The sequence below is a fragment of the Cnephaeus nilssonii genome (genome assembly GCF_951640355.1).
Source record: "Cnephaeus nilssonii genome assembly, chromosome: 23".
Taxonomy (NCBI): Eukaryota; Metazoa; Chordata; class Mammalia; order Chiroptera; family Vespertilionidae; genus Cnephaeus; species Cnephaeus nilssonii.
Window position 1 is genome coordinate 10,831,967 of NC_137094.1, and position 16,982 is coordinate 10,848,948.

Genomic DNA, 16,982 nt, shown 5'->3' on the forward strand with positions numbered 1-16,982 from the left:
AAGGTGTCGGTGTTGTTTAGCCTAATTGTCTTTCTGTCCGTCTCCACTTCACTGGTACGTCATAAGTGTAATTCGAAGCAGAGCAGAAACTCGCTGCTATTCTAGGAAACAGCAGGCGTTTCTCTATGTGTACATAAAAGCGATTTCTTATTGAATAAGAACCTTATTACAGGGATATTACAATATAAGGAAGAGGACTTTTTCACCTTATAATAATGAATGACATGCTCCAGGAACATCCTGTATCGTGAACACTTTATAACTACTGGTCTTGCTTGATGGTTAACATAAAAGAAATGGGCAGAATTAACTATCAATCTAGTACAACCTAACGCTAATCACAATAAAGTGGTGTGCACATAAAGTTGCTTCTTTATATTTTAGATCTTACAATGGACTGTTCTGATAGCTACAATTTATAAAGGTCATCTAAATAATATTTAAAGTTCTGCAGGGGGTGGGGAGTATTGTTTTAATGAAAGGAATGCACTTTTCTTAAAAGATGGTGGTTGGCACTGTGTATACTACACTCACATATCATCTATCCACAAATACAGCAAACGACACATTTACTCAGCATTATGATCTTTCAAATATCATTAATTCTCTAGTCATTAAAAGCTTACCAGAAAACATGTACAATTTTATGCTCCTTTTTTATTCTAATTTTTTAAACAGAGAAAATGGCAACATAAATGAAATTTTATCACTATATCTTCAAAAATGTTCTTATATAAATATTTACCCCAAATTGTGGATCAACTGGCCCATTGGATGTTTAAACTCCTGGATTATGCCAGATTGTTGCTATAATAGGTGGAATAGAAGAACAAAAATGCTTTAGAAAGATGTTTATCAGCGAAAATGTTTAATCCATCTACATATAATTCGCCAGTGTAAGACAAATACCCAAAAGCATAAATTTATGTTTGGGAATATAATCTAATTGGCAAATTTTCTGGACACATTTAATATTGTTTGCTAGAATTATAAAATTCAGATGTACTGCTGTAAAAGAATATTCTGGTGTCCAGAAAAAGGAACATTTTAGAGGTTGTTGTATTGCCCACTTCAGCTCTATCGTTTCATGCAGTCTCTCAGGCTGTGCCTAAAAAGCACAAGGAAAAATGGTAAAGCATTGCGGTGGGCGTGTGAACATCTGTAGCATCGCTGGAAGCCACTTAATAATCCCAATGAAAGAAGTCCCACATTTTAAAATCTGAGACCTCCTTATGCAAATCATTTTGCCTTTAGCCATTTCAAAAAGAAATGAAGGACCTAGAGGGTTTTACAGAACACTGGTGAGACCGTTGTCAACTTTGATCCAACAGTAATTAGTTAAGATCTTGACTGATCATAGCGCAAGCAAACTCCAAAATCTGGTGCCCAGCTAAAATGAAATAGGGCCACAATCTAAGATAAAAATTCCTGCTTTATCTGACATGATATTTCCACGTTAGTGGATTATTGAATGGCATATAATGAAACAATGAATCATTCATTGTCCAGTAAAGTGATTCACCTGATGCAAGAACAGGTTTTACCTTATGTATAGACATCAAGTTCAACATCAGGTAGTTGTTTACTTAAGCTTAAGTAGACTTATACAGACATTAAGTATATATACATTAAACCAAATATGTCTAAGTTCTCTTTCTGTTTAAAAACTAAGATTTAAGCCCTAGCCGGCTTGGCTCAGTGGATAGAGCCTCGGCCTGTGGACCAAAGGGTCCCAGGTTCGATTCAGGTCAAGGGTGCGTACCTTGATTGCATGCCAATGTTTCTCTTTGTCTTTCCTTCTCTCTTCCACTCTCCCTAAAAAACAATGGGGGGGGGGGAAAAAATCTTTGGGTGAGGATTAATTAACAAAAAAAGAGAACAACAAAACGAAGATTTAAGGAAAATACCTTTCACACTTAATGTAATTATGGGAAATGAGCTTGTCAGCTTGAACTGAAGTCTATGGGGTTACGAGGAGCTGTTTGTTTTTTCCCTCAGCATAAAGTTTATGCTGAGATCAAGCTCAGTGCTATATTGAACTTGTAAAAAAAGATGACCTTCCTATTCTGTGCGAGGAACTAAAATTTAAAACTCACGCCACAGCCAATCCCTGCAAAGCATTCCCTTCTCCCCACAGGTAGTGGGGAAGGGAGCCCCGACGACAGGACCCCCACCTGAGCCCCAGCTCCCCGGGCCGCCCAGACCCACTCTATCCATCACGGCAGGATAATGCATAGCGGTTGCACCTGTGACAGGCCATGATTGAGTGCTGAACACGGGCCCTGCTTCGCCTGGCGCATTTGTATTTCTCCAGGCCGGTTTGAGAATTTCCAGCACTTGGGGGCAGGGAAGCAGGGATCCCCATTGTATTTGGAAAGAGAAATAATAATGCATTTTGATGATCGAGACATACCACAAAGGAGAAATTAGGCAGCGGCGTGCCCCGGTCCGCTCAGGTGTGCGAGAGCATCCGTGCAGCACAAAATGCAATATTATCGAGCGGTAATTTAGCTCTGATGAGTCGAGGATGCTGACCACGGCCATTCTTGTGGAGACGTCTCACTCACCCAGTCATGAAGCAGAGATCTGTTCCTTTATGATCACATGTGAGAAAAAGAACAAAGGTCAAAGCTCACCGATTGTCCGAAACGGCGCGGTCTCATCCAACGTAGTTTAGGAGGGCAAGGGATAGATTATTTTTTTTCAGCTTTAAGTTCTTCCTCCATTTTTTGGAAACCTCTGACTTAATATCATAATCAAGTGATTTAAATGGTCTGAGTAAGTGGCATCATCTGCTTTTCAGAAATTGAAATTACAGTATATACAGTTTAAACCGTTTTCTGCTAATTCAGCCAGTTACTGAAAGCTTGTCATTGCTGAAAATGTCTTTTTCAAGTGCCTATTTCACAGCATTCTGGATTTGGGGTTGAGCCTTCTTAGTAGAACCCTGTTTTTTTCTATTATAGAAGAAAAATATTAATACTTATATTATATACATTGTTCACATAATTTGAGTTGGGGGTTCTGAACTGACTTACATGAATGCCTTTGTTAAAATAATAAGATTACCTGTCAAGATTGTTTTACAAACAGAAAAAACCCACCACACGGATTGAAAACTCACTTCCCTCCCCAAAAAGGGAGGAGGGAGAACATTAACAAAAAAAAAACAACAACACACAAACAAATCTGGATATGTAAACTCAGTTTCTCGGGGTAGCACACACAACACATCACCACGCGCTTGGACTTTAAAAAAAACGTCGCGTTGTGGAGTGAGTGGACTGTTTGCTGCCGAACCTTTATCTTTCCTGCTCAGGACTGTGACCTCCGCCTTCCCCGAGGGCAGGCCAGTGGGATGGGGAGAAATGGAGGGACTGCGGGTTTGGGGGCGCTGCCTGTGGTAGGACAACCGGATGGACCCCCGGGGGGCCTGTACTTCATTGTTCCCACGGGACTGGCGCCGTCTCCACGCCTTTGTTGACCCGTCGCCAGCCAAGTTGCGGGAACAGAAATAGACGGAGGCGGCTGATGAAGGAAAGGGGGGGGGGGGGGGCGGTGGCTTTCTCCGGGTGCCTGGTCACCTGCTGGGAAGGGACAGGGCGGAGGTTTGAGGGTGCAGAATAAAGTCAGGTGCGGGCCCGTTTGGCACAATCACGCAGTGCCTTCCACCCAACGCCCTGGTGGCTGGGGGTGGGGGGGGGGGCGCCTCTCCAGACCCTAAGCCCTTATCCTCAGCAGCGGGTCATCGGCCACCCCAGGGGGGAGGTCTGGCGCCCCGAAATGGGGAGACCATGCGGGCGGATCCGCGGGCCATGTGCTCGGCTGGGAGTCAGGAGCTTTCGGGGCGCTTTCTCCCGGCCTGGCGGCGGGTCGCCCACTCCTCCGGGGCCTGTCGCTCCCTTTCCCGGCAGGAGGCCTGGGGGTGGGGGTTGTCCCCTGGCGTTGGCCGACCGCTCCCCTGCGGTCCAAAGCGCGGCAGTTTCCATCCCCAAAGTGGGGGCGCTCCTCCATCACCCCCGCCCCAGCTGAGCAGCCAGAGTCGGTCCTGGGGCGAGGGAGGCTGCTCGCTGCGCTGCTGGGGGCCGGGGGGTGGAGAGGGGGCGGCCTGCGCTCCTTTTAAGAGGGGCTCCCAGCTCTCGGCGGTGCGGGGACCCCCAAAAGCCCCCCCCCCCCCCAGCCCACACCTTCGGAGGAGCACAGAAGGTGCGGGCTCTGAGGACGGAGCTTGGCCCGGGCCTGACTGTCCCGCGCTCCCCCTCCGCGGGCAGCCCCCGGGGGGGCCCCCTTTACACCTCACCAGGGGTGAACGGACCAGGAGACGCACTCTCAGTTACGCATAGACCATGGGGTTCACAGAAACCTCACGGTCCTCCCACCGATCACCCACCGGCCGAAAGGGGAGCCGGCCAACAAAAGACGGGAGCGAACAGCTACTTCTCCGCCGGCCGTGAACTTGGGCGCGCGGAGCAGGCGGCGCCGGGTCTGCGGACGGACGGACCCCGCGAAGGGGAGGCGGGAGCGGCGGGGAAGGCAGAGGCACATCTGGGGACCGGACCATATGCCGAGGCTGCGTCTGTCCTTCAAACTTGGGATGCCCTTGACGGGAGCTGTCAGGCGGCCCGCGGGCGGCGGGGAGGGGGTGGGGGGAGCAGAGGGAAGAGGGAGACGCTGCGGAGGGAGAAGCGGGGGCGCAAAGGGACCCTGATCCGCGAAGCTGGTGGTTCCAGGGGGCACGCGGGTCCGCGGGGACAGAAGCAGGAGGGACAGAGGGAAGCGGAGACGACAGAAACTAAGAAAAAACGGAAACGAGGAACTAAATCGAAGAAGTACCCGAGGGGTCTTGAGGGTGCACGTCTCCTATTTTAGGAGACGTGGCTTTGACCTGCCCCCCCACCTTCTCCCATCACCACCCCCTTTTTTTTTTCTTCCTCTCCTGCCTGCCAACCGCTGAACTGATTAGACTGTAATTAAGGCCATAAAGCCCTCAGATTATCCACCTGTTTATTCACCAAAGTCGGGGTCTCATCAAGCAAATTAGCTGCTTCGCGGCTGCACATTGGGCCTCGAGCTCGCCTGATTAATGGAGTTTATTGGGAGCTGTTAAAAGCATTAACTGGAGAAAATCTCGGCAATTCGTCATATTTAAGGGATGGAAATTAAATCTCGCTATGCAAATGAGAAAAAAAAAAAGCCAACCATTTTGGGGGGCTCCTCTCTGCATGTTCTTTTTCCTTGAAATCCTGCTCAGGAAACCCTTATGTGAACACAGGAAGCCATTATGCGGACCTAAAGTTATCAAACATCTTCCATGCCACCTTATTTGGCATGAATGATGGGGAGGGGGGAAAAAACACAAGGATACCCCAGTTCCCAAAGCAGAGAGTGTTTCAGGACACCCAACTCCCAACCAGAAATCCCAGTTTTGATTTAAAGTTACTGTACCTATCTCAGTTCCCTGGGTGGATACAGTCACTTTCACAGGAGGGAGTCCTTTAAGGGGCTCAGCATTTGATTTGGGGGAGGAGGGCGAGGGATAGAATCAACAGCTAACAGAGAGAGGGGGGGAGTTAGGTAAGTGCCCTAAGGAAGGAGCACGGGAGAAACACGGTAGAGAGACATGAGAAGGCACCCCAAATAACTCCAGATCCTTATGAAGTGGCCAGGGAAAATGTCTCGGTACCCGGTGTCTGTCATCACCACTGGGTGCCTGGGACAGGTCTGGGAAGGGGTGATTAAGGAAATAAGCCAGGGAAGTAGGAAGCCTAGTGCAAACTGAAAACATCATCCAGACTTTGTCATGTATAGACCAAGGGTAGGTGCTGCCTGGTGAGTCCCTGCCACACAAATGCTTACTAATGGTGGCAGTTACGGAAGGGAAGGGAGAGCGATTTCAGGATGTTAGTTATTCTTGAAAAGGGGAAAGTCTTTTCTGCAAGAGTAACAAAAGTCCATGCAGGGGTGTCTTCTATTTCAACAAACTACTGGAAATACAGTGTGCAATGAATACATTTTTTAGTCAATGCAAAACTTAGTGATGTAAATGTGTCGAAATTTGAGTGACATTTTAAGGATTACTGTACTTTGAAATGTTTACTGAAATTATAAAACAAGTAACATTGCCCTTAAACAGATATATAATGTAAAGTATATATTAGAGCATATAAAATCTAAATGCTATCTGAGACCAAAGGGACAGGCACAGCTAATAGAAAATTATATAAGTTTGAAGAACACTTATTTTACCATAATATCTCTTATGGATTCAGTTCTAAAATAATGGATGGATTTTTATAGTTTTTCTCACTAATGTTGTTCTTCAAAATAGATTTTCTAACTTTTTTTATTTTAAAAACTTAAAGTGTTGAGATTTATTACTTTCTCTCACATTAATGAAGTCACAGTTGGCTAAGGAAAGTAACCCATCATTTATATTAACATTATCTTTTAAGAGTTCAAAGAAATCCCACTTTATGTTATAATCACCAAAGGGGAGGGCAACATAGCTTTGTGAAACAAACAAAAAAAAATGTAAATTTGACATCTAGGAAATTCAATAGCAACACCCCAAAGCATAAGTAACCTTGAAATATCATCTTCATTTGTCTTAATCTTTAAAAATCTTTACATTATTTGTTTACTGTCTCTGCAAAATTCCAATATATTCTAAATATGACTCACAAGAATCCCATTCTGTTTCTGTCAATACTCTGCCTAACATTACTTGGCTTATAACACGATGATTTTGTAACAAATGAACTGTAAACCTTTTTATTTAATATTGCAAATAAACTCATCATTTGAAATAGTTCTGGATAGTGATTAAAATTTCTTGGTAAATGCATCTGATATTACCCACTGAATTATTTAGCATGCATTTTATACTCATGTTCTAAGTATTAAGAGATTATTCAGTAAAAAAGCATATATGTAAATTTAATTCATTTTTGTCCAGGCAAGTATAGGCCTAAGAAGACTTAGTTCTCCCATAATTTTGAAATAAAACTTGAATAACAAGAACTATTTTTATGCTAAGGATCGTTCATTTGTTAGCTTTGCTTTTAATATTGGGCTTAAACACATAAATTAGAGAAGAGAGACAGGTAAATTCTCTAAGGACATTTAAAAACACATTTTGCTATGAACGCCATTTTAGAAACTACTTTGTCTCACATTTTTAAAACCAAAACATTTAAAAATGACATTACACCGGCCTTAGAATGCTCGTCATCACGGTATTCTAAATGTGACTAGCAGTTCATTTAGAATATGGGTATTTCAGTACAAAGATAATTTACCTTTAGAGTTGGATTCTGAATTACTGTGATTTGTATTTCTGATCTCTCGAGTGGTCGAGATAAAGAAGGTCAAAGTGGTCCCGGATGAAAAGAAACTTTTAAAGCGTTTGGAAAAGTTAATGAATTACATTTCCTTTCACGGGAAGATATTAGGATTGGGAGATGGCGTCCCCTCAGCCAAATCAAGAATATTCACCGTTGACAGGAAAACTCTTAAGTTTCTTTTCCCACCAGATAAATGCCCTCCCATAGCTGGAGACGGTAATTCGCAAGAACCATTATATTAGCTCAGAATACGTTTCATACGCAATAAACTTTATACTCCACCTAATTTTTGCCGTGTTCACTTCGTGTAGCTCTGTGGCTGCTGCAGAATGCTTCTCGGAGAGAGATCCCCTTCGCTTTACAAAACATGTTTTCCACTGTGAACAAAATGACAACGTTAATAAGCTCTAATGACTGCTTTTAAGCTTTGCAATAATAATGAAAGTTCCATGAAATGAACAAAAGTAGAAAACCCTCCCCTTTTCTTCCTTACTGGCCCTTAAATGATTTATGAAATAAAAATGCTACTTCAGTTTGCTTTGAATAACCAGTCCTTCCTTCACCAAGTATCTTATTAAATATTCAGAATGCTAGGATATAAAAGCAGCTCTGTGTGCATTTTTTGGAGTTTTGGTCAAAATTCAGTAAAAAAAAAAAAAAAAGAGTTCTGATACCATAGGTAATATGATCCACTGGCTTTAAAAATATTTGTATTTGTTTTCATAGAACAGTATCTGGAATAAAGAAATAGGGCATCTACATACTTGAAAGAAAAGCCAGCTTGTCCATAATCTTCAGCTAGTTCACTTAAAATACTATATTTCATATTTGGGGTTCTTAGAACTGACGGCTTCTCTGTAGACTCTCACTTAAATCTAAGCATTTAAGTTCAAACTGTGTTTTAATCCCTTTAATCCTGTAAAATTACTAATGGAAAAAATAGGTACAGAAAGATAATGAAGTTGGTAGTATTGTCCTTCTCAACCAGGCAAATTTGGCTCCAATGATGTATATGTTTACTCTTTTATATTTCCAGGGCAACATTTTGAGTCTAGAAAGGTCAGTACTGAGATTTTATTTTGATACATGATATGACCTAATTCTTTCACATTTCGCAGGAATCTAAAGGGGGGTAGGTGGTGTCTCCATCCTTTTTCTTTTTTTTTTTTTTCTGAAGTCGACCCTGCCACAGCTACGATGCTAACTGTAGTGCGATCAGTGCGTTTGAAGTGTGGGATGAATCAATTATTGTAAGCAGAGCCCCTGCGTATATCACTGAACGCGAAAGCAAACTCAGGATTCTAAGATGAAAATTTGACCCGAGTCTCAATAATGAGGGTTAACTGCTGACTTATCAAGGAAAGCAAAGTTTTATTCAGGTACATGTGGATATTCATTAGAAGAGGGCAGATTGAAAGAGGCGTCCAAAGGGACATCTAGTAGCCCCATTAAAGGTAAAAATCTATGATAAATATGTCTAGTTTATGTCAAAAAGAGGAAGATTTCCAAAAGCATATTTCACGAAATGGCAATATATTTGTGACTGAGAAATAACGGTATGGACAATGAAACATAAAGCAGTTTTTTGTATTTGTATTTTGAACTCTTTCAAAATTAAAAAACAATCAAGAAAGAAATCAGGACAACCCATTGTCAGTTTTAGCAATTCTCGGAATGGGATATTTTTCAGCTGGGAAGAACAGTGGGATGCAGAGTTTTCCCAGAACCGAAGGAGGAGAAAAACATGAATTTCACTATTTTTGATGACACTGCCCAGAGGCAGGCAGATTGGAGCAGGAGAAGGAGACTGGGTTTAGATAATGGAGTCCCCTCACGCACATTCCAGCAAGTTCTGCTTGCTTTTCTTTCTTTTCACATAACTGTCCTTTGTTAATCTGCCATAACTAGTTATTTAGTAATTTTACAATTTACTATTGTAAATGCCACAGCAGAAACATAAATTCTAGCGTCTGTTACGTGACCTTACCAATTTTCTAAGATACTTCAGTGCGTATGCTTATGATAGGGTTTATGTATCATGTTAAAAGAAAAAAACTCAAAAATGTTGTGAATGATTTAAAACAAGATCTGCTTTTTTCTGGTTTATCCTGTTTCAATCACACACATCTTAAAATTATTTAGATTATGCATCACATAGAATCAGATATTAAAGTCTTACTATACATAAAAACTGCAATACTGATGTTCTTTGATTATTTTTACATATTGTTTCTTAGACTATATAACAATTTAATTTCAGGCATTATATACAGAAATTAAATCCTGATCCTTTAAACACATGAAATATAGTCTTACACTGAATTCAATATTCTCAACTCAGTAAAAGGATAAATTTATATTATTTTAATAACTTATTTATTTGAGCCAAAGTATTTACAAAATAAAAAAGTATAGAACTCTGATGTTTAATTTTTGCCATTTAAAAATGTTAAATAAAATTATACTTATTTCTCCAATAAGAAAATTAGAAATTTTGGCCTATATATTTTTAGATATTTGTGAAAAATAACACCCATGCAATAGATTTCATGTAAAAAATATACTTAAATAGTATTTTCCCACCAGCTTTATTTCAAATAAAAAAACTATTTTTATATCCTTAAATTTTCATTTTCCATTTTTCTATGTTGTTTTAAATATAGCCTTATTTTTGCCATAAATTTATGTCACTCTTTTTTCAAACGAGGAGCTCTATTATTGATGTGCATGTATGAACATCAACAGACATCTCAAAATCAATACAAATCTCACAAGAGGGAACCAGAAGGAGTACTTACATAGAAACTGTGAGTGTGGGTCTGAAACAGACTAAATCAATGTCTACGAATTCAATTCAAAGGCAAGTTTTTAAGGCGTGTGCTGGAGTTGAAAAGGAGAAATGATTTCGGGACAGTGAGCATTTACAAATAAAGTACCCATAGCTACACTGCCAGGCAGGAATTTAGATTTGCAGTAAAAGTCTGCCACCTGGTGGCCGGAAGGGGGAGCATCAGAAGAGAAGGCATCTCCTGGCTTTTATATCATACAAACCAAATTAAAAGTTAAGAGAATTATTTAAGAGAATTATCTTTCATCTTTTAGACACTGAACATAACCTCCTCCGAATGATTTTACCATGAGTCCTCTTCTATATTTCTATTTCCTAAGTATTGTTTGTGTTCAAGGTATTTTTAAAAATAGGATGGAAATATTGGTTTGCAGTTGTTTGTACAATAATGAATGTTCATTTAGAAATAGCTTAATACTTGATTTATAGAAAGTTATTTTTATACTACACCTTTGAAAAATAAATGAACCTTTTCTAAGTCTCCCCAATAAACAAATGAAAACATTTAAACTTCACCAAGACAGTTAGTCATTTTTAACAGAGAACAAGAATGACAACATAAAGATTTTCAACTTTTGCCATAAACTTATGTCATGAGTTAATCCTCGTGACATAAATTAATAATAAAAGTTAATCCTCATTCCTGATAAACATTAAAAAGACAGTTCATAGGAAAAAAGCATGGAGAAGTAACGTGCTCTTAGCCATGATACTAAACGGTCCAAAGAATCACAAAATTGGTTCAGCAAACTATGTCCTAAGACTAACAGCCCACTACAGTGAAATATGTTTATACTATCTAAAAGTAACCCTGCTTCGCCCTAACTGGTTTGGCTCAGTGGATAGAGCATGTCGGCCTGGGGACTCAAGGGTCCCAGGTTCGATTCTGGTCAAGGGCATGTACCTTGATTGCGGGCACATGCCCAGTGGGGAGTGTGCAGGAGGCAGCTGATCAATGTTTCTAACTCTCTATCCCTCTCCCTTCCTCTCTGTAAAAAATCAATAAAATATTTTTTAAAAATAAAATAAAAGTAACCCTGCTTCAATTATGCAGTAAGTAAATCACAATGACAACTTAAAAAAGGAAATGAATAATAAGTAATAGAAAAATCTAGTTTCTGAAATATTACTAAGGCATTTCCTCTGATGATCTAAATTATTAATATTTTAATACTTTCTAAAAATATTGCTATATCAGAATGAGAACAGACTTTTTTAAAACCCAAATGGTTCCAAGTTCTCCAGACCAGGATGCTGCCTCCCGCTTTGGTGTCCACCAAATCCACAGAACCAGCGTTCCGGAGCTAATGTTAACGTTCTGCAGTGCCCACACGAAGCATGTTCTGGAAATTGTTTTTCTAGAAATGCTACTAAAATACAACACAGACTATTACTACACATATATATTGTTTGATGGCCCCAACCCCAGTCACTCTGTGTACAGTAGCCTATTTTTTCCCATAGCACTAACCGCTATCTAAAATTATTTTGTGGGATTCTTTTACTTGTCTGTTATCTGTCTCCATCACTAGCATCTAAGCTCCTCAGGACAGGGATCTTTTTGCCATTTTCATAGGGGTATTCAAAATGGCTAGAACCATGTCTGTGTATAAAGTAGGTGCTAATTTAACATGTTCATTTTTAATTAAACTAAATTTTTTCGATTCGGTAGTGTCATTTCCCCTTATCCACTCCATTTAGAATTGATACCTTACTAGAATTAGATTCATGGTGTCAGAAGGGAGTTTAGAGTTCATTTAAACTCGTTCTATATCATCCCTGCGAGATACACACATGGCTCCTGCTTGCCTTTCCACCTCAGGAGTTCATCACATATTGAGGCAACCTGAGGCATTGTGGGAAAGCTCTTGTTTTTAGTAAGATCTTTCTTGTAATGGCCTGAAAATCTGTCTTCCTGCTCCATTCTCACCAGGTCCAATTTGCTCATGGGACTACAAACCCAGGCCAATTTCCACCTAATTCCTCTCCCAATAAGTTATCTCTCTCTCTCTCTCTTTCTCACATACACACAATAATTTCCCTCTTTGAATAAAACATTACTGGCATTGTCTGTTCACTCTGCAAGATATACCAGCCAGGGACAATCCCAGCTCTCATCTACACACAGACAAACGGGAGAGACATATCATTAAACATACTATGGTCATAACACATGCTCAGCACAATACTTGAAGAAGAAGTACAAGATCAAAAAGGACCAAAATGAAATCTGGTCCGGAAGAGAGCAAGCCCCAGGTTGTGGCAATTCAAGCAGATGTACAATGTTACCCACTTCTGCATCGCCCCACAAGAGGTCCGTGACGCAGAAACACTTCTGAAATTGGACTTGTGTGTTTGTTTTTGTAGATACAACATGCATGACAACATGTATGGCCTCAACAGAGTCACCAGGCATGAGGACAGTCTACCAAGAGGAACCTGACATCTGGTTTACTTACAAATAAGATTGGATGTTACCTCCAGCTGCTGGAATTTCATTTTGTTCCCCTTTTTCTCTGGTCTCATGAAAGATTGGATTGATTTTGTGTTTTGAGAGCTTGCTTATTTCTAACATATACTTTTAGTTTCTTATTGCAAAGGTTTTCTTTATAAACATTTAAATCATCAATCAGATGCATAGCTTCTGAAATGAAATAATGCATGCCACCAGCCCTATCACACAAAGTTGATCATAACATTTTGAAGGGAGATGCTATTATATATATATATATATTTATAACTAGACGTAATCAGGGTGAAAATGAACTGCTGTTATAAGGATTTGCTTTTAAAATTTTGTTTTCCCCCAAGTTTGTTACTGATCTTCAATCTTAATATTTTTTGTCTTCACAACATTAAAATGTCTGACGCTTCTTGCCTTGGTATATTCCAAAAGGCCAAATGGCACTTCTAAAATACTAGTCACATATTGCCTATGTGGGTGATAGAACTATCTGTGTATTTTACATTCCACTTACGTTTCTACTTTCCCCCTAAATTTTCTTTAATGAGCATGTTCTTCAAATAGTTCTTTACATAAAAAATAATTTCTTGTCAACTGTGTCCAGTTACATTACCTGCTGCCTCATCTAAATCAAATAAAACAAATTTATGGGGCCTGAAGTTCTCCAGTCTCAGATCATAGCAATGACACCTTTTTTTTTTTTCCCCTTTCAGTATTTCTAGCTCAACCAAGAAATAAGCAATTTTAAATAGAGAGAAAGGACTCCCTTGTCAAAAATCTTTAGGTCAATGATAAGGAATAGATGATATTTTAGAGTTTAAATATTTATCAAAGATTAAGATGACCATCAATTTACTAAATATATATTCTTGCAACTATACTTGATTTTTTGTCAATGCTAACACAGCCTATGTTTGAGTTAATGATTTCCAGGAAATCGGTGTCACAGAATAAAGAGAAATAAAAACCTTTTATTCAAGCATCTATACTATATCACGCCTGGAGCCTACTAACATCAGCCCTAAAGATAAATCATATAGCCCAGCCAGTGTGGTTCAGCAGTTGAGCATCAACCCAGGAACCAGGGGGTTTCTGGTTCGATTCCCAGTCAGGCACATACCCAGGTTGTGGGCTCTATCCCCAGTGTGAGGCGTGCAGGAGGCAACCCATCAATGATTCTCTCATCATTGATGTTTCTCTCTCTCTTTCTCCCTCTCCAAAACCAATAAAAATAAATTTCAAAGTTAAAAATTTAAAATAAAAGGTAAATTATATATAGTTTACCCACCTATCTCTCCATTACTCTTTTTTAAAAAAATATTTTTATTGTTTTTTTACAAAGAGGAAGGGAGAGGGATAGAGAGTTAGAAACATGGATGAGAGAGAAACATTGATCAGCTGCCTCCTGCACACTCCCTACTGGGGATGTGCCCGCAACCAAGGTACATGCCCTTGACCGGAATCGAACCTGGGACCCTTCAGTCCACAGTCCGACGCTCTATCCACTGAGCCAAACCGGTCAGGGCCCTCCATTCCTCTTTAATTTCAGCTTTCATGGGGACCCGTGTCTGAGAGGCTAGCTGTGACTTGGAAGGGCAGCACGACTCAGTATAATCCACAAAACACACTCAGTAGACAGTGTTTACAAGCTAAAAAAAAATTATCAATTTCCCAGTCGCACTAACACGCCTACATTCGTTAGCAGAGCTCAGTTTGAGACTTTGAAGTAGTAGTTACGGAACGTGAGCCATTCAGTGCGCTGCTTTTTAGAGGTGACTACCCCTCAAGCAAAACCCTCGTGGCCCGCAAAGTGACAATCTCCCACGTGCATCGGAACGACAGAGCCCGTTCCAGGGCACAGATGTCTGGGCTGCTGGCCTCTCACTACTGTTTGCAGGGCCATGGTGAGGACTGTAAGGACTGCCTTTCCCTATCAGGCTGACCCCCGCAACAGCTCCGAGCTGATGGGATTCCCCATCCATCACCTTGATGACAATGGCCGCGTGGACGGGGGATTGGAAGGAGCCGATCTGCTCCGTCCCTGTGGGCTCCGCGAAGAATACTGTTCTTTTCTTTTCTTTCTTCCCTACTTTTCTTGAGGCCATCTCATCCATCAACCGCACTGCACGACAATCGAGACCCAAGACTGAACAGCACACAGAATGACAGTTGGCTAACTGATCGGGCGCTGCGAACCCCCCGAGGACTCACGCGAACCATTTCCTTTGATTTTGAGAATCGCCGCCCGTTGTCAGACACCCGTGTGAACAAATGAGCGTCTGGCATCGAGCGCCGTGTCCACAGGGTCCCTGGTCCTGGAAAGACTTTGCATGGCCAATGTAACGGGACACATTCTCAAAACGGGATTCCTTGGAATCAACAGCATCCTGAATAAATCAAGAGGACGTGCTTAGGAGAGAAAAAGGGAGTGCAGAAGCAAGTTTCAGGGGGTATAGACCAGATGCAGGCGTTGGTAGCCCATGAGGTCACGTGTGAGCGGTGGACAGGTGTGACGGCCCGGGGTAGAGCCATGCATCGTGAGAGACACACGCCAGCGGGACTTCCGCTTCCCAGGGGACAGTGTCTGATGTCTTGGAGGTCACGTTTCCCTCGGAATGTTAAGGTGCCTTACTTTGTCTTCTACATCAGTGCATGTGATGAAACTCCTGCTGTTGTGTTCAATTTCCAAGATGGTAAAAAGTCGGGGGAATTCGAAAGGTCGCTGCACTATTTCATTTCCCCTGCAAATCTGTGCGTGTTACCGGCGGATGGAGGACAAGATGAGAACCTGTATCTAAATTCCAGGAGACCTGAGGGGGGAAGCCTCGGTGGGGCAAAAAGACCTTGCAGGCGCCCTAGCCGGTATGGCTCAGTGGACAGAGTGTTGGTCTGCAGACTGAAGGGTCCCAGGTTCGATTCCGGTCAAGGGCATGTACCTTGGTTGCGGGCACATCCCCAGTGAGGGGGGTGGGGTGCAGGAGGCAGCTGATCGATGTTTCTCTCTCATCGATGTTTCTAGCTCTCTATCCCTCTCCCTTCCTCTCTGTAAAAAAGCAATAAAATATATTTTTAAAAAAGACCTTGCAGGTGTGAAAATACAACATGAACTCCTTACCACGTGGTATTACACAGTTGAGAAATCGGGATGCCATTTTCATAGCAAAAAGAGGCCCTGATTATGGTCCTTAATGTGAAGATTTGCCAGGAGTTCGATGCCATTTCCATTTTTCCATAAACAGCTGATGCTGTTTCACCATTAAACATGTTGAGTCTAGATTTAAAATGGCACCAGAGGAAGTGGAAGCTACACTGACACTCTCCCAGGACCAAACTGGAAATACAACTAAAATACAGAAGAAAAAAACACACCCTTAAAATCAACTGAAGCCTAGCTGGAGAGGACCCCGATAAACAAGGATGGAAAGTGGGGAGCGAATGGAGACTTGTAGGAAGTGCAGAGGCGTGAACGGGTTGGCCAGGCTCGCACACGCAGCAGCTGAAGTTCCAGAGATATCTCAGCTGTGGGGGTTCCCATTGAGAACTCTGGCGTCTAAACCCCAAGCTGGACTCCCCAGCCCAGAGCATCAGAACTGAGAAAGGTGCCCACATAACACCTGGCTGTGAAAAGCAGCAGGGTTGTTGTCTGCCAGGGAGAGAAGGCTGGAAAGGCAGGCATCCTCTTAAAGGGCCAACACACAAAATTTCGTGTGCAGCCACTCACCTTGGACTCCCGCAGAGGGAGGGCAGAGTGGACTGAAGCTGTGTGAAGAGAGTCCAGGGTTGGGGGTTCTGCGGTTGGAGCTCAGAGGGCAGCCACCCTGTCTCCTAGGCTGAGTAATTCCCTCATCCAGCGGAGGAAAGCTTTCTCCTTCTGACCTTTGCTATCCAGGCAGTTTTCGCCTGGGGGGAAGGCAGTTGCCCCACCCTGTGGGCCATAGCCTGGGACCAATGAGAACAATGAGACTGCAAGCAGAGGCAGATCTCTGGAGGCTTTCAGTCTCTGCCTGACCTCCTTCTGGGCCCGGGGCTAAGGAAAGCAGGCCCCAGGGCATCTCCGGGTCCTTTCCAAAGGCACCCAGCCCCAGCAGAGGGAGCCACAGGCTGTGGACCGCTGATAGCCTGAAACAGGGGTCTCAGGGCCAGTCAGGAACAGCGTCTGACATTGCCCTGCACTAGAGATTGAGTGTCATAGCGGATCTACCAATACATAGACACAAACCCAAAGAGGCAGCCAAAATGGGGAGACTAGACCACCAACTTACACCAGACACAAGAATAAACTCAAAATGGATAAAAGACTTAAATGTAAGTTGTGAAGCCATAAAAA

General features: G+C 42.1%; 1 long non-coding RNA gene across 3 annotated transcripts in view; it reads right to left on the reverse strand.

The window, feature by feature from the left end:
- The window catches only part of LOC307094531, a 503,912-nt gene that overhangs the window by 2,050 nt on the left and 484,880 nt on the right, over window positions 1–16,982 (reverse strand). For all 3 annotated transcript variants that reach the window (XR_013813081.1, XR_013813082.1, XR_013813083.1), the window contains 4 exons: window positions 7,626–7,720; window positions 2,414–2,592; window positions 1,763–1,815; window positions 746–807 (listed from right to left, as the gene is read on the reverse strand). This is a non-coding gene — a long non-coding RNA (uncharacterized lncRNA). The remainder of the gene's footprint in view (window positions 1–745; window positions 808–1,762; window positions 1,816–2,413; window positions 2,593–7,625; window positions 7,721–16,982) is intronic.